The 26,745-nt window shown below is 46.7% G+C and overlaps 1 protein-coding gene across 1 annotated transcript in view; it reads right to left on the bottom strand.

The window, feature by feature from the left end:
* RNF165 (ring finger protein 165) overlaps positions 1 to 26,745 on the bottom strand; it is a 41,151-nt gene that overhangs the window by 13,602 nt on the left and 804 nt on the right. The gene's annotated exons all lie outside the window — the stretch shown is intronic.

Raw genomic sequence — 26,745 nt, 5'->3', positions numbered from 1 at the left:
GTTCAATGATGTATTTAACTTCATAGAGAAAACACTATCAAGATTTGACTCAGACCACAGGATTAAATAACTCCCACCAATTTACATAATCCACTATCTTGTGTTGTAGCTGCTCATTTTCTAAAGCTAATCCAACTGCTGATGAGGATTTTGATAGCAAAGCTACCAAACACAGAATATTTCAGCAAATCTGTGCTTATTAGCTGTCATCTAATCATACAGCTGGCATAATCGAGGCAGCTTGCACAACAGAGTCAATCCTTGCCAAACAGAGAACTGATGGACCCCAGAAAGATTTGGCAGACAAATTAGCCATGAAAAACAGAATATTTCATACCTGTACTGTCTATTATCAAGTTTACTCTGTTCTGCTCATATCTAGCTGCAAAATGTCTTGTTGGAGAGTTCTTTCTACACGTTGATCTTCTATGGTTTAATGTGTACTATTGGTGATAGGTGGATGGTTGGACTGGATGATCTTGAAGGTCTTTTCCAACCATGGTGATTCTGTGATCCTGTGATTCTGTGATTCTGTGCACAAGGGCAATGCAGTGTCATCCTTCTGACACCGGAGCACTATTCCAGATAACAAATATTCAGTGACTCTTCATGATTACTCCCCAATCATATTTTCATCCCAACTTAAAATTATTGTCTATAAAATGCTTCAAGAAAATATGATTTTGAATTTAATATTTTTTTATCCCGTCTGGACATAACGTCTGTGACAACAGAGGCCAATCAATGACTCAAAGTCAGTCCAGATACCTGACTCCATGTTTTGTTTCTACTCTCCGTGACAGTGGCAGAAATGACATTTTCATTTCTCAGCTAAACCTCAAGGAACTTCTCTACATCAAAGATTGTGAAGTCAGAATCTGTGTCTATCAAGTTCCAGAGCCTCTAACTGCATCTCCATGAGCCTCATTCCCCACTGCTTGCCCTGGCGGTGATTGCAGGAGGACAACGTTGTTCTTCAAAGTAGAGACCATTTCCTCAACACAATGGACTCCAGAGTTTTGGTCCTCACCCTACATCAGGATTATCCTTCTCCATCTGTAGGATCTGTATGCTCTGTATGCTCTGACCTTGTAGGAAGAGGAGCTGCCTAGCTCTGGGATTGCTTTTGATGACCGATCCTCAAGTATGGTTCATCATCATATGAATCATATAGAATTGCAGAATCATAGAATGGCTAGGGTTCACAGGGACCTTAAAGATCCTTTAGTTCCAACCTCTCAGGCTCTGGGCAGTGTTGCATCACAGAATCTTTTTTTTTTAAAAAAAGGGTCAGAAAAGCACTTGTTTTCTTTTCCTCTTCTATCAGTTCCTCACTCACCTCTGTCGACCGTGCACATCATTTAACAGCTATTTGGGAACTGCTCAGAATCACAGAATCACAGAATCACCCGGGTTGGAAGGGACCTCAAGGATCATGTAGTTCCAACCCCCCTGCCTAGCAGGGCCACCAAACACACACATTCAGATCAGGTTGCCCAGGACCCCGTCCAACCTGGCCTTAAACACGTCCAAGGATGGGGCATCCACAACCTCCCTGGGCAGCCCGTTCCAGGGCCTAACCACTCTCCTTGTAAAGAACTTCCCCCTAACATCCAACCTAAATCTTCCCTCCTTCAACTTGGATCCATTTCCCCTAGTCCTGCTGTTGTCAGCCCTTTTGAAGAGTTTACTCCCCTCCTGGGTGTAGGTTCCCTTCAGGTATTGATAGGCTGCAATGAGGTCACCCCGCAGACTTCTCTTCTCCAGGCTGAACAAGCCCAACTCCCTCAGCCTGTCCTCATAGGGGAGGTGCTCCAGCCCCCTGATCATCTTAGTTGCCCTCCTCTGGACCCTTTCCAAAATCTCTATGTCTTTCAATGAGGATGGTGTTACAGACTACAGTCTCAAGTTTAGGAGTGATAAATCTGTTTTTGGAAGTTCATCATCTCCTCACAGCTTCTTTCATTTTTCCAAGTCTATTTATTTTTTTTTCCTCAGTTCTACAGTTACATTTATTGTTTCTATAAACTATTTGAAGCTGCCTGGGCCTTTTTTCATTGAAGGATATGCTCTGAATTATTTAGGATTCCCGGGTGAACCATTGCAAATGAGGCAGGCACATATGTATTTTTACAGGTTGGTAGGTGACACTGAATCTCAGAAATGCACTGGTCTGCTACTGGCTACTACTGTCACCGGGGATCCCTCTTTGGCATCAGGCAGGATTTGACTGTGCATAAACACACGTGGATTTACTCAGTATTTCACCCTGAAGGATGCTGGGACGAGTGTGCTCATTAAACACTGATCCATCCTGGAGATGTGAAAGGTGGAGCAGGGGGTACCACAGGCTTTCTAAAATCAAAACCCCAGCAAGAACAATCTCCTCTCCCTCTCCTCATGGCAGGAACACTTTTGGAGCAGTCGGGCAGCTCCCTGGAGAGGCAGGATCAGGCCTACAGCTCACTGGAGATGGGCATCTCAAGCAGACAGATGCAGCCCAGGGACCGCAGCCACATTTGTAAGGAAAACAAAATCTGTCCGATGCTGTTAAGCTGCCTGTGATGCTTGTGAATTTTTCCCCCTGGGTAAAGCAACCTGGCCCTGCTTGCTGAGGCATTAGCAGCCGGTGTGCGAGTGTGTATGGGGCCAGGGATGCTGGGGCTATTTATACATCCCCATCCTAGTGTGGTGCAGAGGAGGATGGCAGCTCCTGGCTTCACTCACTGACAAATAGAAGCTCTGCCCTTTGCAATCTGCTGAGCCGGGGGCTGGAGACACACTGTCTTAGCCATTTGGGGCTGATTACAGCCCTTCTCCTGCCCTGGGAAGGCAGATAAAGCCCCCAGACCAAACCAGGCTTAGAATAGCATCACCGCACACCAGGCGCCTGCACTTTGTTTCTCTAGATGTGCCCACGGGTCTGCATTCAAGTCCCTCACACTGAAAGCAACTCAATTGCACATTAGCATCAGTCCCCATGCTTGAAATACAGAAATACAGATAACACAGCCAGGAAATCATGGGAGCAGCTCTGGGTTCACGTAGCCACGGGGGCTCACATCAAATTTACAGACAAGCCACAGATTGCCTAGTGCTGAGTTCACGCCATCCATCATATGTTAGCCCCATGCAATTTTTTGTTTTGTTTTGTTTTGTTTGGCTTATTGAAATGGCTGAATTGACAGTGCATCTGAAATAATATAATATAACTAAAAAATTAATCTCCAGACCAATTCCACAGAGCATTCTGCTGCATGAAAATGGAGTGGGCTTGCACAGATGGAGATGTCATGTCACCTCCCTGCTGTTGTAGGACAACAAACAACAACGAGAGGAGATCAGGAGATCAGACAGAGGAGGAAGAGGATGAAAGAACCGGAGAAGGATTTATCAGATTGGAAGGAATCTGTCCCAATTTAAGCACCTTCGCCAACAGCTTTGTCATTTCGTTTAGCAAATGGGAAAATCTGTGCCAAAAATAATAGGCAGCCAGCTCCAACCCAGCCCGGGGTGCAGGCAGCCAACCCACGCGTCTAGTGCTGTGCAGAGAGCTGCAAACCTCAGCACCAGCCCTGGTAAACGTTAGGGATAGATAAGGAGAGTCTTGGTCTTCCTAATGGGCTTAACCAGGGATTGAGTCAGGATTCAGCCACTGCTGTGGGCAAAGGGATGGTCCATGTGGCTGGGGGAGCATGGCTGGACTCTGTGCGGGAACACCAGGATTTGGGGATTCCTGTGTAGTTGTCCTCCCCCTCGTGGTCTTGCATGTTTGCTGGAAACAGGCTGCAATGGATGCAAAGCATCATAAAGAATCATATCTAGATCATATGATTCTATGATTCTATGAAAAGGAAAAAGGCTGAGAGGGGTTGCTCCTCATTGCCATTTTAATGGGTTGATGACAACTGCTGTACAACAACCCTTATTGAATCCCACCTCTCTGGACCAATGTGCTAGCATAGCAAAGCACAGCTCTTGTCATGAGCAGAGACTCATGTAAGAACCCACAGCTCCCACCACTGCTCTCCTGAGCTTACAAGATGCCCTGTGCCCTATGGACCGCTTCCTATCTTACACACACACCCACAGACCTGGGGTACCCCAAAAAGGCTCCTTCCATACACCAGGCTCAGCATTCAGAAAACTGCTGACAACAAGCATTTCTCAGCACGAGGATGAAAAGAAGCCCTGAAATGATGCTGAGCAGTGGGACATGGTGAAATGGGTGATGAGATATAGCCTGGGTCCTTCGCAGGATACACCTTCCATGATTTTCTTTCCTGCAGTCCTTTTCCACAGTCTTCAGAGAGGGGAAAGGGTGAAGATGCTGTTTCATGGGAATGTGTTGAATTCAGCAATGTTTTCAGAGGAGAAAGGAAAAACACTTTGGCAGTGTTGCTACACTTTAAGTCATCTTTTTGCTTTTGTACTTCGCACTAGGTTTTAATTATAGCTTTATTCTAATGCATGGCATTCGAGAGTGTATGTATGCTCTACAGATCATCACACCCCAAAAAAAAAAAGTCAAAATGTGCTGGAAGAGATTTTTTTTTTTTTCCTAAGATCCTGATTTCACTCCATCACTGCATTTGGGTGCAGTGAAAGAAGGGGAGAAGGTGAGTTAAGGGTAGGGGGCTGCAACATCTCCTGTTTATTTTATGTGCCCTAGAGGGGAAAGATAAGCAGAGTTTTTGCTGGTTTATCAGTGGGTACTGATTTTCTCTTCTGTAGGGTTAGACTATTAGTCCCATTCACCAAAAAGGTTGGAATATGATTTGGAAGGCCTTTGATCAACCAAAGCAAGAAACCTGGGCTTCCAATGTTTTTTTTGCTTTTAAAGTGGCCAACACTGCCATGTGGAAACGCTCAGCACCTGGTTTAAAGGATGCTTTGCTGCCCACAGCAAGCTGACAGGATGTCTGCTGCCCCTTCCAGCATCCCTGCAATCCAAAAACAGGCAAAAAGCCAGAATCACAAAAACAAACAAACAAACAAAAAAAACCCCACCAACCAAACAATGCAAGGATCCAGAGAGACACAGAGTGTTGGGCCGCATCACTCACAGATCCTATTAATTCTGCAGCAGTCTGAACCAAACCCTCCACTGCCCCAACCTGGTGGGTTTGAAAGCCAAATTCAACTTCCACCTTCCTCTGGAGATGGTGTTAATGGGGAGAATCAATGCTCTGAGCTGTTGGACTTCATTTAGCTCCACAGCCAGCAGCAGTGATGTGGGTAACATTTCACTATCTCTGGAACCCCAGCATCAGGATGGATGGGAACATTTTCTTATCCAGACTATTTTCCTTTGATGACTTCTCCAGCAAATCAGCCCCAAAAACCAGAACGCATTGACGGATCCCATGAGCTCATCTTCTGGTCCTACAGCATCCCATCCCCCATTTTCCCAAGGGTCGTTGCAAGTCAGAGCATCACCATGTGTTGGTTGGAGGGATCATGCCCAGACTAGTTTGCATCACTGGAGCAGTCAGAGATGCTCCAGAGCTGTGGTCCCATCCTGATGAGGACAAGAGATGCTCAGCTGACCTGAACTCAAGGCTGGGGAAACCTGAGGTCCTGCCCTCCCTTGTGCTGGCAATTCCCCTTTTTGCACACCGTGCTTAAGAAGTCTCCAGCTAAAATCAGAGATCCTGGCAGCCTGCTGCCTATTAAACTTAACATCCTGAACTTCAGAGGTATGTGTCGCTCCAGGAAATGGAACTGTGTTTAAAGAATAAGTAAAACATCAGTATCTCAAGGCAGAAATAACTCTTGCTTTACATTTCTGCGTGCAGTCCTGGCATGAATTAGTGCTGCTTAGCCCTGCTGTAAAAAGACAGAACAGAAAACTCTACTCAGAGAGCAAGAAATACCTGTTTTATGAGGGTAGATGTAGAGTTATCCATCCAGGAAAATGCATGCTGTGAGCAACTAGCCCCTTCTGTTGGTGCCAGAGGTGGGCAGAGGGGTACCAAGAGGAGAGGACTGATGACAAGGGACAATGTTGGAGGCATTCAAGTGGCCAAGTGGTTGCAGACAGCCTCATTTCTCCCTGGGGCTGGCTTCTAATACAGCCCAAGAACATCCACAGCCCCCTTTGGGTTAAGACTCAGTCAGTGTTTCTGTCATCAGCCTCTCTTTCATGGGGCTCATAACTCTCCACACGAATGCTGTCAGGAGGCCAAAACTTGGCACAAAAGCAAATGGCCCAGATGCAGTTTTATTTGGTAATAAATAGCTTAAATCTCATAAGTATTCCCACCCTCCCTTCTCCCCCTCTACCCCCCCTCCCCCCCCCCCATCCCAGCTTACAGATGAAAAATCAGAAAAGAAAAAATATTTAGGGATTCTTCTTTTTTTCCTGTCTTCAGGTAATTTTGGGAAAGCAGCTTATGCTGAAGAAGGGCAGGTTGGTTTTGTTTCAGACACACACAACCTGCAGTGCCACTTCTCATAGCTCTCTCCTTTTTAATACCCAGTCTGTAACAGGATCAATGTCCTTTGCACAGAGCAGTGCTGTTCACACAGCTGAGATTTCCAGGGGTGGTTACAGCAAAGGATGTTTCGATCTCTGGCACATCAAGCCTGATGCTCAGGAAGAGCCAAAACACGAAACTCCCCAGGCTCTTTCAATCAATGTTGGTAACGTTTTGAGGATGGAGTTCTGTTTTAATTGCGTCCCTGTGACATCTCACTTTTCCTGTTACTGAAGTCGAGCACGTTCTCATCAACCCTGGCTGGAGTTTCCATCACAGATCTGCTGCATTCTCTACCAGGGCCAGCTACTTTCTGGTGGCCATAAAGCCAAAGAAATGCTTCAAGCCCTCAACCTGAGGGTCTGAGCAGGCTTTAGACATCTGCCTCAGCTGGATTTTGCACTTAGGTCAGCTTGAGATGTCAGAGGGCCCCGAGTGGGATGCTATTATCTGAAAACTTCTTTCTCTGTAGGGCTGCTTTTGTTTGTTTGTTTGTTTGTTTGTTTGTTTGTTTGTTTGTTGTTGTTGTTGTTTTTCTGGATGCCTGGGAAAGCCGTGCTGCTGTGAGGAATGGGTGCTGGATCAGGTTGCTGCAGCATGGCCCCAGGAAGGCTGTGCAGATGTTGAACTAGGAACGCTGATTCTACAGGTGCTGACTTCTCCCTGGGATAAGGATCTGGCCCCTGGGAACCATATTTATATTTAATAGAAAGAAGGACTGAAGGTAACCTTTCACGGTTGGAAATTTCCACCTCAGATCTGGACTTTTGACCCAACACTGTGCCTGGAGGCTTCCCATGCTGTGACCACTCCACATCCCAGCAGACCTGGTGCAAGAGAGGGACCAGAATTTTTCTAGTTGAAAGCAAGGTGGCTTTTGAGGTGGCTCATCCTCATCCCTGAATGTCTCACTGCCTCTATACAGTCTCCAGAAGGACAGGAACATCTTGGAGGTGCTTACAGCTGTAACACTGTCTTCCCACCTCTTGTTCATAAAGAATGCAAGAAAGAGCCAAGCATGAGCCAAGGTTGGGAAAACAGCTTTGTCTTGACCTCGGGAGGTCAGAGAGAGCTAAAATGGGCACTTTGGGGTAGGATGCTGCTTCCAGAATCCCTGCCTGCACCATTCTTGATGGCATGCAGCAGGATCCTTGCAAGAGGGAGCATGCTGGGGGACCAAGGAGAGAAAAGGAGCTCCCCAGAAGGCAACAAGCAAAATTCAGTGTCTTCACATCCCCTAAATGGCTGGGTTTCCAAGGCCATGGCAGGTAGTTCAGCTCCCTGTGCCACTTTATTTTACAGAACTGCCTCCTCCTATTGCACGGCACAGGAGCACACTGCCTGCCTGGCTCCCCAACTGACCTCTCATTATGATTTTTACCATTCCTGACAACGGTTTTGCTAAGCTTGCTCAGACAGAAACATTCTTCCTCTGTCACGTGGATGTTGTTTTGTTACATCCACCTCAGAAACCTATGTGCTGCCATTCAGAGCAACAGCAAGCACAGCAGGGATGGGGGCGCACAGCTCACTCCCTTGGAGAAGCCTGTTAGCAGCACCAGGTAGCCACTGTTATCTTGTTTTCCAAAGCTTTTGAGAAACAAAGAAGGAATTGAGAGTGGATTCAGCTCCTGGGGCCACAGGTGCTGCTCTTACAGCAGCAAAGAAATAAAAGGCAGAGCTGTTTGGTCTCATTGCATTTGAGCAGCTTGCTCAGGTTATAGACTAACCCATAAATTGTGGTTTACAGGGAGGGTTAAGTGTCCCATAAATACTGATAGAGGTGATGAGTGGAGTGGGTGAACTGTCAGCAGGGAGGAAGGAAGGATGCTGCAGTGGCAGAATATTCCCTGGGCTTTCTGCACCACTGCTGTGCTCCTGCCAGCAGGAAGGAAAATTTTTAACCTAATCCAGAGCATCCACTCACATATTTTTGGGGCCAGTCACTACCCACCACATATGAGGTGCTAATTTTTCACACTCATTATTTTTTTCATGTTTGCAATGTATCATACAGACTTCGCATGGTTTTAATTGGCGTGAGGCTCAGCACCTCTTCACAATCCTGGTGTTGGACCTATAAAGGTGTAAAAGGTCCCATTGCTGGACACTAGGAACTAGACTGGGAAAGAATTGCTGAGCCCAATTAGAACAGCCATCCATGCCAGCACAAGAACCATGGGACTTGTGAGGTTGATTTGCACCATGCTGTTGGAGAAGGCTGGTGGCCCTGGTGAGACACCCAAAGCTCTGATGAACTCTTTCCACAAGATTCTAAGCCCCCATTTTACTGAGGCTTCAACTCTGCTTTTCCCAGCTGAGAATCAACACGGTTCCTGCTCTGCCAACATTTAGACAAGACGAAGCCTTTCAAGAGAGAGAGCAAATTTTCAAACCAGCACTGGATCTGGTGCTGTACATGGTGGATATCTCAAAATGGCCATGCAAATCCAACCATACAGCAGATCCCAACAGGATTGACTGCTCCCACCTCATTGCAGATCTAGACAAGCAGTTAATACTTAATTGGACTGGCTCAATCTCTCCTCCACCCCCAGAAATTCATCCTTGATAGTGGCAGTCCATCCATCAGCTGGCAGATGGACAACACTCTGCTTTACAGCTGCTGATTAAACTGGGATGACGATGCTCGGCAAAATACCAAATTACTCCTAGCCACAAGATCTAGAGGTCCCCTTTGGCTTCAAAATTTTAGAACCTCTCAGATTCGTTGTCACAGACTTCACCCTCAAATTTGCTGTTTCTGAAGCTGTATCTTGGACAAAAGGGGTTTGTGCCATTTTTAAACTCCACGAGTTTGAGCACACAACAAGAGGAGGTCAGAGCATTTACAACTCTTGGCCTTTCAGAGAGGATGGACTAATCCATGGCAGAGGCTTGCAGCACAGCACACCACCTCCTGCTTGATATCACCATCACCTTTCAGCTTCTGAGGCCATTTGAAATTTGGCTTTGTCTCCTTTGCAGGGCCCTCCAGAAGATTTTTCATGCCATGGTAAATCATGGCACAGCCACCACAGTACTTTCCCAGGGTGGTGAGAACCAAACTGATTGATAGTCCCTGTTTTATGGAGAAGACAAGAGGGAGGCTGGCTTGGCAGCTGAAGTGCTTAGTGGTAAACACCACAAAAAATTGCTTGTACAACCACAGATCCCTCCCATGCAGATCCTTTCCTCACTGCCTATTAGAGATTCACTGGGGACCAAAGCCACTTCATCCCTTTGATCAAGGTCTCCCACATCACCCATGCTTGCTTTATGAGTATCCCAACCCGACCGATGTGTTATCGTGCCTTCCAAAGAAGAACAGCAGGGATGATTTCCCATTAGTAGCAGCTCAACTTCATCAGAGCACCTTCTACAGTGTCAACCCTGGATGTTCAAGAAGCATTTAGAAAGTTTTAGCTCCCTTTAACTGGCACTGTGCCTGCCCAGAGCTTCCTCCTGGCTCCAGAGTGACATCTTCATCTGCTCCAGACCAAGAAAAGACTCTACTTTTCCTGCCAATCAGCTGGGATGCTGAACACATTCTCCAGCTGTGCTTTCTCATGCAGCAGCCCAGTCTTGGGAGCTCCTTTTGCTCGACATTCTTGCTGCCAAAAGCATCTTAAATCCGTGCAAGCGCCCAACATCAGCCTGTACTTTCCAAGGGAACACAGACAGCAACAGAGCACCAGGGATGGTGGAAGATCACGTTCATACAGTGCACCCAGCTGGATTTTAGCAGATGACTGTCCCCAGGGCCAGGTGGGGACCACAGGAGCACAGTTGCTGCAGATAACACATCTCTGGGTCAGGCAAGGAGGCACCCAATGGAACAATAGGTGCACTGGGCAGGGATTTGAGGGCACAGAGCTGTGCATCTTTGAGAAAAAAAGGAGAACAGGAGGGTGAAGGTGACAGCTATGGGACTGAGGCATCACAGTGTCCCACCAGTTCAGCAAAATCAGACCATGCCATTCTCCTTCCCACAGCACACAGAAGCCTATCAAGAGTGTGTAGTTTTGAAGTGGCAAAGATGGACCTTTCTAGTCCCACCTGTGACCCCTAAGCCCCAAATATCTTTACCAATTGCTAAATTTAATATATTTTGCTGCCTTCTCAGGGCAAAGGCTTTGCCTTGCTGGGCCAGTTTTGTTTCCATTACAGCTTGCTGGCGTTCAGACAAACTTCAAATTAAATATCAGTCACACATTAAGTTCAGGCAGCTTGGTTCCATTAACAAGTGGTGAGATTCAGCCTCTGTGTAATGAATGCTGCCCGTGCCTCTTAATGACACCAGCCCACGGACTGGGCAGCACCAGCAAGCAGCGATTGGCACCCTGCTGACACCAGGACCACACCATTGATTTTAGAAGTCCATTCATCTTCTACAAATCGAGATTTCGGTTTTCCTGACCTGTGACAAATCAGCATGAGCCTCAACTGTAAGAAAGAGCCAAGAAAGAAGAAGTAAAGGAAAATACACACACACACACACACACACACACACAGAAAAAAAAGAAAAAGAAAAAGCAAGAAACAGTTTTCAGCAAGGTTGTTCTGTCACAATCTCTGTCATTCGTTTTGTGAGCAAAGATCAAGGTTTTCCAGCCCGCTTTTATATTCCTGCTTGCCACAAAGAGGGCACAGGTGATTTGAGGATGATTCAAGATCCCCCCTGTTGCTAGACTCATGCATTTTGGGACTGGAATACTTCACCCCAGTCAGCCCCATTTAGTGCTATTCTCCATCTGGCTTTCACAGCCCAATGGCCATCGACACCAGGACCCCATTGTGCTCTGCACACAGCTGGGATGAGTCTCTGGAGAGCAAGGGGCTGCATGGCAAGGAGATGTCACCTCCTCGTCCCTTCATGGCATGGCTCCAACCAGCAGTTTCTCTCCCTGTTTCTATTACAGAGAGGTATAGATGCTGTCACCCATGGGCAAAGGAGGGTCCACTGTTAAAAAAATGTCAGAATAAACTTTTCCTACTCTGTAGAATAATTAATTAAAAATAATTAACAGCCAGGGCCTGTGCAAGTGGCACCTTCTTTTACAGCCTTTATTTATCATAGCCCCAGCCACGACTTGAGGTGAGGATGTTCTCCAACACGTAGTGCAAAAACAGATTGGAGGAGAAATTAACTCGTACTGGGCTGAAGTCAGGGCTTGCTCCATTGAAGGAAGGTGAAAATTTTAGCCACTTGTGACACCTCGTGCCTATCTTGTGCCCAGCATTTCAGAGATATTTTGTGAATGTGGTCAGGGTGGGGAAGAGGTGGTTGGAAAGAGGAGGGCATAGGGACTAGGGCACAACAGCACAGAAAGTCTGGGTTGCAGGCTGCAAGCTGTCATGTTGTCATTGCCAAAGCATTTGGGATGTTTACAATAGCTCTTTTACTCTGTAAAATTCATTCTTCCTAAAGCAAAACGTTTATTCCACTTGAGTACAAATATGAGTTAAATGTAGTGAAATCAGCTTAATAGTGTAGTTATGCCTATTAAAGTGACTGTTAAACTAACATTAAGGCATTTCACATTAATTCCCTCTCTGTGGCCCCCAGATCTGATTTACTTCAACAAATCTCCCGCTATTGAGACGTGGCCACAAGGCTCCATGGCTCTGCATCAGATGGCACTACAGAATGTAGGCATCAGACTCAAAAAGTCAAGGTCTATCAGCTGCAGAAGGAAAGCAAACCTACTGATCAAAGCAGCTAGGTAAGGATGCCATGCCATCACTGATGGCAGTCAGCTTTTCCCCAGCCCATTGTTTCTAAGCAGATATCATACAGAAGATGTGGCCTTAGTCACTCTTCCCACTATTGCAGTGGGCAGGAAGGGGGACATGCATGACCTCAGATTGAAACAAAAAAATGTTGAAGTCATGTGTTAGAGAAAAGTCTGCATCACTAAAAAAGAATTGACAATTTTGTTTTTCATTCGAAATCTCAGCTTTCTGTTTTGTTTCTAAAAACAATTACTTTCTGAAGAAAGCAGAGACATCTGACCACTTTCTTATGGCTAAATACAGTCCGTCAGTCATCTCCTTTAACATTTCCTCTATAGGAACCATGTAAAAGAGGATGAAAACCAGATATCCAGCCTGCCCCTCTACATTTTACCAGGAACTCTGCTTACCAGACAGCAAACTTATATTTTTCTGTTCCCTGAATTTTATACCTGGTACTCTGTGAGATGGATGCTGTGGTATTCTACAGGTGGAGACAGAAATATGGAACACCAAAAGCATTTACTCGATCCCAATGAGGGCCAGAGGTTCTGAGTGGGGTTTTGAGGAATTGGGGTCTGCATGATGTGCCTGCATGTCCATTGCCCACCTCAACAATTGAAGTTTGGGCAGTGTGTCTGGTGCTTTGGAGAGAGTAGGATCTTGCTCCAGGCACTAGACCAGATCCATGCTGGTTGGGCACCATGGTGTTTTGGGGACCAGTCCCATGGAGTTTGGGATGCAACTCCCATGGTGGTTGAGAACTATCCCCATGGTGTTTTGAGGACTATCCCTGTGGGGGTTGGAGCTCAGTCCCGTGGTGTTTGGAGACTGTCTCCATGCAGATGTGGCCATGGAAGTGGATCTTCCTCCCCATGCCGTGTCCCCTGGTTTGAGAGGGAAACTTGTGCAAAGTAGAAGGAAAGTGTCCAAAGCTAAGTTTTATGACTGGGAGAAGAAAGATCTTGGCTTTAGCCTATGGGAGATGGGGTGGGAGGAGACAATTGTTTTTCTATTGTATTCTTAATTGTTGTGTCTTGGGGGAATGCTCCATCTATGACTTGCCCAGCTACCTCTAGGCGATGGATCCCCTCTGGTCTGCTGACCTGAGCAGGCAACACCAAGGTGCTGTCATCTCCATCCTTGGATGTACCCAGCACTGATTAGGTAATATCCTGAGCCACCCTGTTCTTAGCTTGAGACTTGGCTAGAGATCTCCAGAGGTCCCTTCCTACCTGAATTACTCATAATCAGCCAGTGAAAGATGCTCTAGAAAATGCATAAAGCACTCACAGCAGCAAAATGGGGCAGCTGGATATGTGCCTCTGCATTACAGCTCTGTGAACACCAACAAGAATCCCCTCTTGCTCAGCTGCAATGGGTGTGCTTGTGAATGCACGGAGTGCAGGGCATGGCACTTCTGCATCACAAGGACTGCAGATTCTATTCAGATATGGAATAAAAATAGCATTAGGTGCATAGAAGTGAGCTTTTTTCATTTATGCCATCAGTTCGCAGCATTCCTGAACCTTCATAAAAGGCAGAAATAGATAATAAGGGTTTCTTTTTCACAGTGCTCATTGCTGAATCCAAGAACCTTCTGACTGAGTTGAAATAATGCTAATCCATGTAATGCACACTGGTTAGTGGTTCTGATAGAAATAAAGTAGAAGAAAGAAAAGCAGCAATTATAAATATTCAACCCAGGTCTGGGGAAAAATACCATCTGTTTGAGACACAAACCCTGTTGACACCGCAGAGCTTCCAGTTACAAACAAAAAGGATTTAAAGTTGAGATGTGAACTTTTAAGTTTATGTTAATTAAAGCCTGGCGTCTCTAGGACACCAGCTGAGCTGCACACTGCCTTTCTAAAATCTCTCTTGTGTTTTTTGAGAAAGGCAGACTACAAAGCATACGATGCAGTTCCTCCATTTAGAAGCGCTTTGACCAAGCAAATCAAATGGAGCCCCATTAGAAGACTGTCAGCTGGTTCAGAAGTCACCCAAGATCTGGCAGATTCAGAAACATTGACTCTGAGAGGAGCCTGCAGGTTCTTCCCTAGCTTTGAGTACCATCACACGCAAAGCTTGATTTTTGACATTCTGCACTGGGAGAGCTATTCTTTTTTAGAGTAACAACACAAGCTGTACGGATGGAAATCCTCCTCCCAAGGACCCTGGGTTCAGGTCATTTACGGCCCTGCCTTAATGGAGTGTATGGAATTCTGCCTCCTGTGATTTGGATAGCAGAACAGTGGTGTAACCCCCCACTAGCATTAACCTGAATAGTTTTAAATGCACAGATGCCTCTGTGTTATGAACGCAGCTTTGGCAGAGATCCTTTTGAGTGCCCCATTTTCTCAGTGAAGGGTTGAGCCTCATTCAGCTGATATGTTCAGAGCGGCTGTGCTTCTTGGGCAAATGTTTCCTTTTCACATCATTTTGTGGGAAGTTAGCAACAGCCACCCCTGCCCCTGCTCAGCTTGGACGTGGTGGATACCCATATTTCTCCTAACCACTGCCAAGTTCCCTTTGAGTACCCAGCCCATGCTGGGGGCTTTCTCTTCATTGATGCTTTTCCTTGACCTTATGCTCCAGCATCGACCCAAGAGCTACTCCAGACATAGTCACTAAGGCACTCTTCATCATATTTGGAAAGTCATGTCTGTCAGGTGAAGTCCATAGAGATTGGAAAAAGGGAAACATGACTCCCACTTTTAAGAAAGGGAGTAAGGAAGACACGGGGAACTACTGGTGAACCTCAATTCTGTGCCTGAAAATCATGGAAAAGACTCTCCTAGAAGCTATGTTAAGGATGTGACCTGAGACAGCCAGAATGGCTTCACCAAGGCAGATTGCGTCTGACCCACCTGGAGGCCTTCTATGACAGTGACAGCATTGGTGGTCAGAGCAAGGGCAACTGATGTTATCTACCCGGACTTGTGCAAAGCCTTTGACACGGTCCCACATCCCATCCTTATCTCTAAATTGGAGAGAGATGGGTTTGAAAGGTGGATTATGGATAAATGATTGGTTGGAAGGTCAGAGCCACGCTGTTGTGGTCAATGCTCCATGCCCAGGTGGAGGTGGTGACAAGTGGTGTCCCACAAGGGTCCAAGAGCAATGTCTGGGACCAGTGCACTTCAACATCTTTATCAACAACACAAAAGCCAGAACTGACTGCACTGTCAGCAATTTGCTATTGACATCAAGCTGAGTGGCGCAGCTGATTGAACAGGAGGAAGAGATGTCATGGAAGGAGCCTGGACAGGCTGGAGAAGTGGGATTGTGTGAATGTAAAGAGGTTCAACAAGGCCAAGAGCAGGGAACTGGGTTGGGGCAATCCCAGACGTGTGGGTGGAGAGTGATGTTTTACACTGCCTGATAGTGTAGGACAAAGGGGAATTGTTTTAAACTAAAAGAGGAGAGATTTAGGTTAGATATTAGAAAGAAATTCATTACTATGAGAGTGATGAGTTGCTGGAACTGGTTGCCAGAGACCTGTGGATATCCCCATCCCCAGAGGTGCCCAAGGCCATGGATGGGGCCCTGGGCAGCCTGAGCTGGTGGGTAGCAACCAGCCCACAGCAGGGGCTGGAACTGGATGGACTTTAAAGTCCCTTCCAAGCTAAGGCATTCTACAATTCTATGAAGAACAAAGCACCTTTTCTTCAGCTTTCTAATGTCTGGACCTTGGCAAACAATTTGCATTTTTATGTTACTGTTGTGTTCTAGGCTTTTATCCCCCCCAACTTTTTTTTTTTTTTTTTTTTTTTAAACAAACCACAAATCTCATTATAGTTGGCTTTCTCAAAACTCCAGCTTCCTGGTGTGATGTGAAAATGCATGCTTCATGGCAGCACTAGAAACAGATTTGTCCTTTGCACTGGGAAAAGAAAAAAAAGAAAAAGAAAAGCAACCAGAAGCTGGGTCTATCCACTGGCTGGAGAGAAGCATTTTGGCTAACTCTGCTCCTTTGAACTTACCTTCAACAGGCTGTATTCAAAGAGGACTCCACAGGGTCCTCCTCAGTGGTGTCAGCTCCAAGTGGGGACAGTTGTTGGGTGCCCTGGTACATCCCTCCTCCCCATCACCATCTCCCTGCCCAGCCCTTGCTAGCAAGAGGGACCCAACACCAATTTGAGGCCCGTTGGCTCTCACAATGGCCTGGATGTTACCTCCCCCACCTAGGGATGTCACTTTCCAACCAAGGAATGTTGCTGATGGGTTGGGTTTCTGCAAAGCATTCCCTTCACTACATTTCTTGTTTAATGGCCCTCATTACATCCCTGTTCCCAGGGATGCGGGAGACCAGAAGGCTGTGACTGGCTGTGCCAGTGCACCAAAACCAGGAGGTGAGGAAGAAAAGAGCCATCAGAAACACTTCCTCATAGGTGTTTTATAAGAAAGCATCTGGCAACTCCTTCCTCCTAACTGCAGTGTTTTCCAGGAGCTAAATGACCAAAATGCCAATGCTTTAAAACTGGAAGGTACACCCAGTTATGTGAGCAGTCCCATCACTATGCTCCCATCATCAGTTATTGCAGCATCATTAACAGCTACCCCCAGGGCACAGGATGGAGGCTCATTCTTCAGACTCTAAAAACACAACCTCTTCATCCCTTCAGCTCCCATCTTCTGGACAAAAAATCCCACCAGCAGTGCCATACCCTCCCCTCCACCAACACACACATTGCATCACAGTCCTCAAGCATCTCAGATGTCTGAGGGCCAGAGACAGCACCAGCCCTGGGGAAGACTTTGGTCTCTGAGTCAGAGGATGAGTGTGAGGAAGGAATAGTCTGGAAAAACCCACCGCATCCAAAGGGAAAAGTGTAGCACATGTTTTTAAAAAACACAGTGGGAAGGGGGTGAAGTGAAGGTGAAGCAGTCAAGGGAGAAGAACACCAACAGCAGTGCACTTGTCTGGCATATGAGAGTTTGAATGTGAGGAGATGCGAGCTCTGACAATGCAGATTTGGCTTCCAGCCTACCTCGTCCAGCTCCCTGCACCAATCAGTGGCACTGAGCACCATCGGCTCTAAGATCTGGGACCAACCTCGTAACGGCATTTGCAAAAGAGCAGCAGCTGTGTCTGCAGATGGGTTCAAGTCTGTGTCTCCCAGCATGATTCATTTTGCCTCCTTCCCGTGGTCCATGTCCCATTTTTCTAAGGTCATAACAGCCCCCTGGCAATATTATCCTCCCCAGACCCTAGCACAGCCCCAGTACACTCCTACACTCTACAAAAGAAGAACCTGGATGGCATCACAGGATTTTAAAGCTCTTTCTGTTGATTAAATAAATGAGATTCCTGCAAAAGCCAACGTAACAACAGGATTTCACAGTATGGGGGCACAGGGGACTGGGGCAGTCCATCCATTTCACGCTTTCCAAGTGAGCAATGAATACTAAGCCCATTTCTCTGACATGAGGAAAATTGCAGTGAGATGAAATGGTTCTGTATGAGAAGGAACGACTGAAAGATTGTGATGCAATGATTTTATTCTCTGCTTCCAGTTGATGCTGTTTTATTCCTTGCTGTAGGATAATATTCACTTCTGTGGCTGTGGCCTATTTCATCTCAGTTCAATTGAACCATTTAAAAACCTTTTTTCCTCATTTTGCTGAAAAAAACTCGAAAACAATATAAAGTCAGGAAAAGAAGTTTTCTGCCAGTGGACCAGAAAATAATCATCATAATCAAAACCAGATATATCTGTTCTCACAGAGCCCCAGCCCCAAGCAATGCAGAAAAGAGACGTGTGCCCTGGGCTGTCTGGTCACCCTTCATCCCTTGCAGGTGGGATGCTGAGGAGCTCTCAGCCCACATCCCAAAACCTTTAGCCACCTCCTGTACACTCAGACTGACCCATGCTGTCTTTTCCCACCCAAGCCAGATCTACGTGCTTGTAATCAAAATGTCAGATTGTGCATGCCAGTCTGCAGCCCCAAATCGAGTTCGTTATGACCTCCAGGCTATTCCCCAAGTTTGGCACACAATATACCATTATCTCCTGTTAAATGCAGATGTTTCCTTTTTAGGTCAACGAGGGCTGAGCAAAACAGACTATAAGCCTCGAAATGGGGTTCCAAGTTGTGGGTCACTGCAAACTCAGCACTTCTTCCACCTGGGAGCTTTCTTATAGAATTGCATGCAACAGATTTTAACGATAAAAAAAAAAATTCTCATAGATTCATAGAATCACTAAGAGTTGGAGGGGACATTCAAAGGTCATTCTGGTCCAACTCTCCTGCAGTGAATAGAGACACCCACAGTTCCATCTCAGGGCTCAGAGCCCTGTCCAGATTGACCTTGGGTGTCTCCAGGGACAGGGAACCCACCACATCTCTGGGCAGCCTGTGCCAGTGCATCATCAGCCTCACTGTGGAAAACTTATTCCTTACATCCGATGAAAATCTCCCCTCCTTTAGTCTGAAATCATTTCCCCTTGTCCTATCACAACGGATCATGAACGGTAGCTCCCCTTCAGAAGCTGAAAGGCCTCTATCAGATCTTGCATTTGGGATTTGCTGAGCCTCCTGAAGTTACCTAAACTCACTGCTGGAGCTTGTCTGGGTCTCTCTGGATGGAATCCCGTCCCTCCGGTGTGTCAAAATGCACCACACGCTTGGTGTCAACTGCAAACTTCCTGAGGGTGCACTGAATCCCACTGTTGATGTCCCTGATGAAGATATTGAAGAGCACTGGTCCCAGTACTGACTCCTGGGGGACACCACTCTTCACTGATCTCCACCCAGACACGGAGCCATTGACCCCTTCTCTGCACGTGTGATCTTGCAACCAATTCCCTGTGCATCAAACAGCCCACCCATCAAATACATATTTTTCCAATTTGGTGAGAATATTACGGGAGATCGTGTAAAAAGCTCAAGTAGATGACATCAGTGGCTCTTCCCTTGTCCAGTGATGCAGTAATGCCATCACAGAAGGCCACTACATTGGTCAGGCAGGACTCATCCCTGGTGAAGCCATGTTGGTTATTCCATGTCACCTCCCTCTGCCTTAGCATAGCTCCATGGAGGATCTGCTCCATGACCTTCCCTGGCACAAAGGTGAGGCTGACAGGTCGGTAGATCCTTCCAACCCTAGCAGCACCCTTGTGCACCATCGGTAAGAGCAGAGAACAAAGATGCTCAATTTTGGCCATGTAAAACTCAATGCTCTCCCTGTCCCTTCCAGCTCCAAGTGTTGAGGGAGCTTAATTTCAATTAGCTGCTCCAGCAGTAAAACTGAGGTGGCAAGCTGTCAGGATCTGGCCTTCTGGGCTTACCACTGTGGTAATGTGAAACCAGGTTAACTGGCAATATGATGCTTATAGGCCAGTGATTCATAATACCGTAGAGTTTGAGGGAAATGTAGAGCCATTCATGATTAAGAAATGGCTCGTTTTCTGCTAAATATATAAAATAATCACTCATCCCTTGAGCAGCAGATGCAAATTATACATAGTATTAGCCTCATATGCCAACCACTACAATTCTGGTGCAGAATGAAACCATTTCCCAAGGCTCCAGAAGTCCTTTAATCTGTCTTTTGACGTCAAATGACAAATTTCTTGCTGGGGATCATTAATGGGATGACTAATGAAAGCTGATAAGTGAATTTACAAATGAAATTAAGATATTAACACTACAGGCCAAGCAAGAAGAAAGAGAAATGTGGATTTAGCAACAACAACAAGAAATGTGGTAATCTGCATGGGATTTACAGCTCCCTTCCTGCCAGGCACATTGGAGATGTGGTATTTGCTGCCTGGGGAATGTAGAAAGCACCAGACTTGATGGACACCTTTCCTGGAGCATTGGCATCCCAGTACCTTCCGACACTGCCTGAGGTTTATAAAGTCTGGGTTCCTTCCCTCAAATTGGACAACAAATGTCACTCTAGATTGAAGACATGCTGATAGCCTCGTAAAGATCATTAAACCCTTACAAAAACAAAATAACTTTAGACTGTGGCTTTGGCTGCCAGTTACTTCTTTTCTTAGCACCTCAAACTACATCCTTATCTTACTCATCCCATTTTAAATCCCAAGCAACTCTTTTAAAAAAAATGCAGGGCTCACTTTGGATTTGTGCATGCGTAGGCAAGTTCAGATATTGAAAGCTTGGTGTCCAGTCCCATATCCTAGCAGCTTCACCATGAACCTGAAACTCATTTCCAGTTTCTCCTCACAAAAATGTGGGGCTCACAGCTGAGCCTTTGTAAATCTTAGCTCCCACCAGCTGAGAAGAAATGGTCAGAATGGATCAGATGCACCAAGGAGCACAAATGAGATCCTATCCCACACTGCACAAGAAAGAGGACTTTCTCTGCTATCAAAAAAAAAAAAAAAAGGAAATCTTTTTTTTTAATTCTATTTATGCCCAGTTTCCAAGCAGATGTATCACAAAAGTTGGCTGACTGGGCAAGTGCCTCTTATATCCATGGCTTCCAAAAACACCAAGATCCCTTTGCATATCTCACTGTTTGAATTCTCAGCGTGTCTGAAGGAAGAGTCAGATGCCAACCAGAAGGCAGATAAGGAAGACCAAAGACACAGCTGGGGGGTGGGGGGGCACATTTGTTGGGCAGGCAGTTTCCCAGTGCCCCTCTCCCTTGGAGGATCCCAACACACGGTGCCAGGGCAGGCAATGTGTTTCTGGATGCCTTTTAGAAACTTTCCAAACATGGAGAAGACAAAAGCAGGTTTTTGGAGCAGCTCTATCTGAACCCCAGCATATGGCAGTTGGACGCCAGAGCGACTACCAGCATTGGGTGGGCTGTCCAGTGCCAACAATGCTCCTAAAGGTCCCTTCAAAAGAATGCCATATATTAAAAGGTACCTATTACCCAGCTTTCTCCATGGTTAGGAAAATGCCTGCTCCTTGCATGATTCATTTATGGATTATGGAGGAAGAGATGAACAACAATGGCTCCAGAGCATCACCTGAGCCTTCTGAGGAAAAACAGCATTGGCTGAAAGCACCATCAAAATTGAGAGCCCCCCAAAATACCACCCCCCAAGGCAAGATATTCCCAGGAGCAATCAAATTCAAAGGAAGCTTTTGCTAGACTGCAGGGCTTCTGTTCAGCGAACCTTCTGGACTCCTCAAATCAGTTTCTTCAAAGTAGGGAAGAAAATCCCTGGCTTCAGATAGGTAGAAGAAAGAGAAATGTTTGTCAAAAAACCATCTGAAATCAAAACAGATGGCCAAGCTCATGAAATCAGTGGTGCATCTGCATGAAAATATCAGCAGCCCCTTCCAGACAGAGGTCTACTGATGATGCAGTCATCACAGGGCAGATGTTCCTTGTCAGGGAACATGCTCTCATCTCATGGAAATGATATATTTCATCTTTTTGGGGTAGATTTCTGTACAGGGGTACCCAGACCTCTCCACACACCCACACCGTGGAGTGCCACTTCCAGGAAGGAGGTGGTTAACCTCATCTCCTGCTTTTCTTTCAGAAGAAGGATTTCTTCCTGCAAGCACCAGCATTTTGTGCATCCTGCAGTCCCAACCCACCGTGGTGGCCCTCATTTTGGGGGCCATTATGGCAGGGGCATGAGAAGTTGTGTTTCTTCAGTTGTTCATGGAGAATGCTAGGTCCTTCTCAGAGACTCAGAAATCTTCATATAAACACTTCCCTATAGGCATATCAACACTTTGAAAGGACTGAGCCCACAGCCCCAATGTGCCCCTCAGTGCCTCTCCCTTTAACTGCAACTTCACTGCTTCCATTTTTGCTCCTAACCCTCTTAGCTTATTCACCTGAACCAAAGCAATAATTTTCACTTATGAGCATGCAGCTTCCCTGCAGGAACACTTAAAGGTAAAGGAAAGAAAACAACTGTGATTAAGGACACTTACCAAGAGGGCTGCATAGTATGTATAGCTCAGCAGTGCAACTCAGCTACTGCAGGGGCTGTGTAATGCAAAGGACCAGCAGGCAGGAAAATGGGTGAGAAAAGATTCTGGAGGCTGCACAACTAAGGAGAAGGAGGACAGAAAGGATTAAGCAAAGGGGGTTAGGGCAGAAATGAGTCTGATTTCACTGAATCTCAGCTGCTCTGGGGCTCAGCAGAACCGAGTGCTCCAGCACCCAGTGGTCAGTCCCTACCACAAGTAGTGTTGGTTGTGTGGGCTGAAACATGAGAAGGGGCTTTGTTCCTTTGGAGAATGAGTCTAGCAGTTCCCAAAAGAATGGAGTTTCTCCGTAAGAAGGTTTGGGAATAAGAAAAGACCAAGCAACGATTAAATTGGGATCTCCCACGGGGTCGTGTGTGGGCAGCAAGGGGACCTGTGACCCCCTGCCCAGCCAAACTGCACACCAACCCAAACTGAACCCAGAAAAGGAGAAAAATTAACACTTTCTTCAGTGGGTGTAAGCGCAGCTCTTGCTGCCCAGAGCTGGCACTGGCAGGTCCCTGCCATGAGCTCCATGCAGCTGCTGTGCTTCCAAGCACTTCAAAGCACTGCTCCTTCCCTAAATGACCGCACTGCCTTAAACTCCTCGGTGTTGCAGGGACTTTAAGCTCAGAAGTGATGTTCTGAAGCTTTTTAGAGACCACTGTTTAATGGGAAAGTGATGCTTTGTGTTGAACCTGCGAGCTGCGAGTTCTGCAAATGCACCCAAATAGGATGTTACCCAGAGCGACAATGTTTGGTAATATCACAATTCCCCCAGCTGCAAAGTCATCTCTCCCGTGAGAGATAACAGATATTGAAGATTAATGAGATACAGGGTAAGATCTACTGAACGTTCCCACACCCCTTTATTTCCAGTATCTCTACTTGCTGCTTTCCAAAACCAGCACACCTCCAAAAACAAGGATCTTCCAGGGATGACATCAGGCAGCCCTGATGCAGAGCTCGGTGTTAAACCAACACATACATGCCAATGACCCAGAGGGCTGGAGGGGATGTCTATGTCCTCCACTCCCAGCACTGCACCCTTAAAAGAGCCATTCCCTCCTGTAAAAGCTGTTCTTCGGTTGAAGGTGGGCCACGGGGAGAGGCTGCTCCCCCCTCTGCTGCAGGGTCTGGTGCAGCAGAATGAGATGAGATGGTCAGGGATGTCACACGGGCTCCCAGGGGCAATGCAGGGTTTGTGGGGTGCAGCAAGACAGAATCATAGAACACAGAGGGAACCCAAGCTAGAAGAAACCCAAAGGATCACCAAGTCGAACCCCTGGCTCCACGTAGCACTGCCCGAACCCAAACCCTGCGTCTGAGAGCAATGTCCCAATGCTCCATGAGTTCTAGCTCAGCCTATGAAGGGGCTGAAGGGCTGCAGGGAGCTGTAGAACCACAAGGAGCTGTAAGATTACGAGGAGCTGTAAGGTTACAAGGGGCTGCAGGGTTACGAGGGGCTATAGGGCCATGAGGGGCTGTAAGGCCATGAGAGGCCATAGACCATGAGGAGCTGTAGGGCCATGAGGAGTTACAGACCACGAGGAGCTGCAGGGCCACAACGGACTGTAGGGCCACGAGGAGCAGTAGGCTGCCAGGTCTCCCGTCAGCCTCCTCTTCTCTGGGACCAAACCCTGGGACCTCCGCCGCTCCTCAACCCCCAGCTCTGCCCCAGCAGTTCCCTAGGAGGGATTTTGCGAGCCTCCCATCTCACCAGCCCTCCCCAGCCATCTTGTTTTTTGCACTTGGACATAACTCATCGCTTTTTTAATAACACACCTGCACAGGGCCTGATCCACGCACGGTCTGGTCCAACGCTCATTAGGCTTTGCTTATTATTCCCCCCAACAAACAGGAATAAGGAAGAGCAAAACACGCCTGCGATTCGTTTCTCTCATCCCTAACCACGATGGAAATGGTGATCACAACCCAAACCTCCTGTGAGACCCCGGCACACAGACAGATGGGGTTAGCTCCCATTCGACAACATGGCGCTGGAATTCCTGCAGATGTGTTTAAGACCTTTATATAACCCTTATATAAAACCATCTCAGAGCCAGTTTTGACCATGTTTGAGATTATCCTTCTTCCTGTTGGAGAAAGAGGTCATTCAGAGCAACCACGGGCTGGAAACGACCCACGTGCCTCCGTGCCCACAGCATGGGATTTCTCCCAGGCTTTCTCCACCCGTGGATGCTAAAATGAAGGAAGATGATTTCCTTTGTACAGGTGCCTTCGTGAGTGTCAAAGGAATTAAGCCATTAACGTGCGGATGCTTTTGATGGATTATGAGCCATGAAAGCCTGCTGGTTACTGACTAACAATGCTGGGAGGTGGAGTTGGAGAAGGGGGGGAGGGAGGATGTTTCCTCCAGTAGCAATGTGTTTCGAACCAGACAGGTCAAAAATACGATGTGGATGATAAATTGCTCAGTACGAGCTGCCATTAACCCAGCAGCTTTCTGTATTGTTAGATCACCCAGGTATCCTCAGAGCATGTGGACCAAATTGTTTTGCTCTGGATCATTCACGAGGAAAGGAGCTCAGGGTGAACCCACTGCTCCCGCAGGGTTCTGTGGGGAGCTGGGTTTAGTCTTGGTAGTTTCAGGGTGGGGTGGAGGGAAAGGGGGTTCATTTAAATAAATTAAAAGAAAAAAAAAAAGAAAAAAAAAGAAAAAAAAAAGCCTCATCTCACGTGGGATGGAGGGGTTCAGTAATCATAGAAATAATGATAAAAAGTAATAATGAATCAAAAAAGTCACATCAGAAAATGATCAGCCCCCAACAGGCATGCATTTCTCCCTTCATGCAAGCGAGAAGCACAGCCTCCCTCCTCCTCAGGGCGTGTAAGGGATACATGTGTCACACACGGAGCCCAGCGTTGGCCCAGGGCGAAGATGGAGCGAGAACAAAGGGCCACAGCATACACTACATCCAGGGGAGCAGGGGAGCCCGCTGTTGCTCATACAGGGGGACAGGATGGCCGAACAGGCATCGAGATACACGGAAAAGAAAAGTATGGAGAAGGAAATCATAAAACGGAACAAAACGAGAACTGAGGGTAAAGCTAGGACGGAGGTGGAAAGGCACGGCCTTGCGAAATGATGTATCTCCTGGAGGGATGCTGGGGAAGGCAGGGCGGGCGCCTGGGAACACTTTTGTTTGGCTTTCTAAGGAGGGTGGAGAGGGGTTTTCCTTGCCGTTACAGCAGCAGGGAAGCACGGAGAGGCTGTGATCTGCCTTCCCCTGGCTACAAACACCCGTCCCTGTGGCTGCCTTTGGGAACAGAATGCTACCCCCAGCCCCTCTCTGCTGTTGGGAGCCGTGGCATCCACGTACCACCCTGTAGCCAAAACCTGAAGGGTTTACAGGACCTGGGGAACGAGGCCTGGTGCAGTGACCACTACTTTTGCAGCCAAACTGCCCGCTAAGCACAATTATTTGTCGGTGCATCCCTCTGTGCTGTGATATCTTAAAGCTGCTAGGAACTTCCCCAAGTCCACGTTCTGATAATGGGGAAGATGGTGGACCTGGGGGCTCCCGGTAGGAAAATGCAGCCGTGGTATGAAGACCTGGGGTGGGTTTATGGGGGTCTGAGGGAATATTTATAGAGTGCCTGTCTCTGGGACCAGGCACTGCAGCTCCTGCCTGGCAGCAGATGGTGGGCAGGGCACTCAATGCACGTACGTGCCCGACTGCAGGACTAAAAGAGGAGGTTATAGGGTGTTGTTTCTTTCTTTCTTTTTCTTTTTTTTTTTTTTTAATAATTATTTTCCAGGTCCTTTACCTCTCGTTAATCAAAATCAAAAATGACTCCCCCCATCCATCCGCGAGTCATCCCTCTCCTTTCGGTAGCACTCAGGTGAGGAATGTGTAATGCGACTAAAAATAAGCAGCATCCCCTTCATTAAATCTCTCTGATTAATAACGAGGGCTGGGATTTATGCACTCTTTTTGCCGTTTGGTTTGATAAGAGAATTCTGCATCGGTACTCTACGGACCGTGCATGGCGTGGGAGCATGTACACACAGACTAATGCCAGGATATAGGATGGGGGAAAAAATATATATATTTATGTTAAATATATGTTAAAAGCCCCCATATCTGCGCTAGGGGAAGATCCACTCACTCCAACCTCACGATGGGGGGAAAGCAAGGAAAAAATCTAAACAGCAGGATACGACAATAAATGGGAAAACAGCAATAGAAAAAGCACACTAGGTTAATATAGGAAAACTAGTTTCTTTATTGAGAGATCGTATATTAGTATTAGTGGAATCGTGTGTAACAATGTCATCATGCACACAATACAAAAAGGCAAGGCCCACCATGCTATGGAAGGGCAACAGAACAAAAGCAGCGTACACTGAGCAGATGTATAGGCTACAGCACATTACATTTCAGCAGGGTATGTCTCTACAGAGAGATTTACATCAGAAACTAGGTAATGTAAAAAAATACAGACCATGCTTTAGTTTTAGTACAAGAAAAAAGGTGGAGATACACAACCAAAGGATATTCGGTACAGAAAAATTACCCACAAAATAAGAACAGGAAGTAATTCAGCACAGCAGAAAATAATGTTATCCCTGTTTAATGGAAAGCCATTG

Source organism: Centrocercus urophasianus, unplaced genomic scaffold (assembly GCF_019232065.1).
Source record: "Centrocercus urophasianus isolate 14NV4802_14NV808 unplaced genomic scaffold, USGS_Curo_1.0 seq_35, whole genome shotgun sequence".
NCBI lineage: Eukaryota > Metazoa > Chordata > Aves > Galliformes > Phasianidae > Centrocercus > Centrocercus urophasianus.
Note: the sequence above shows the minus strand (reverse complement) of the source record. Positions and strands in the feature narration are given on the sequence as shown.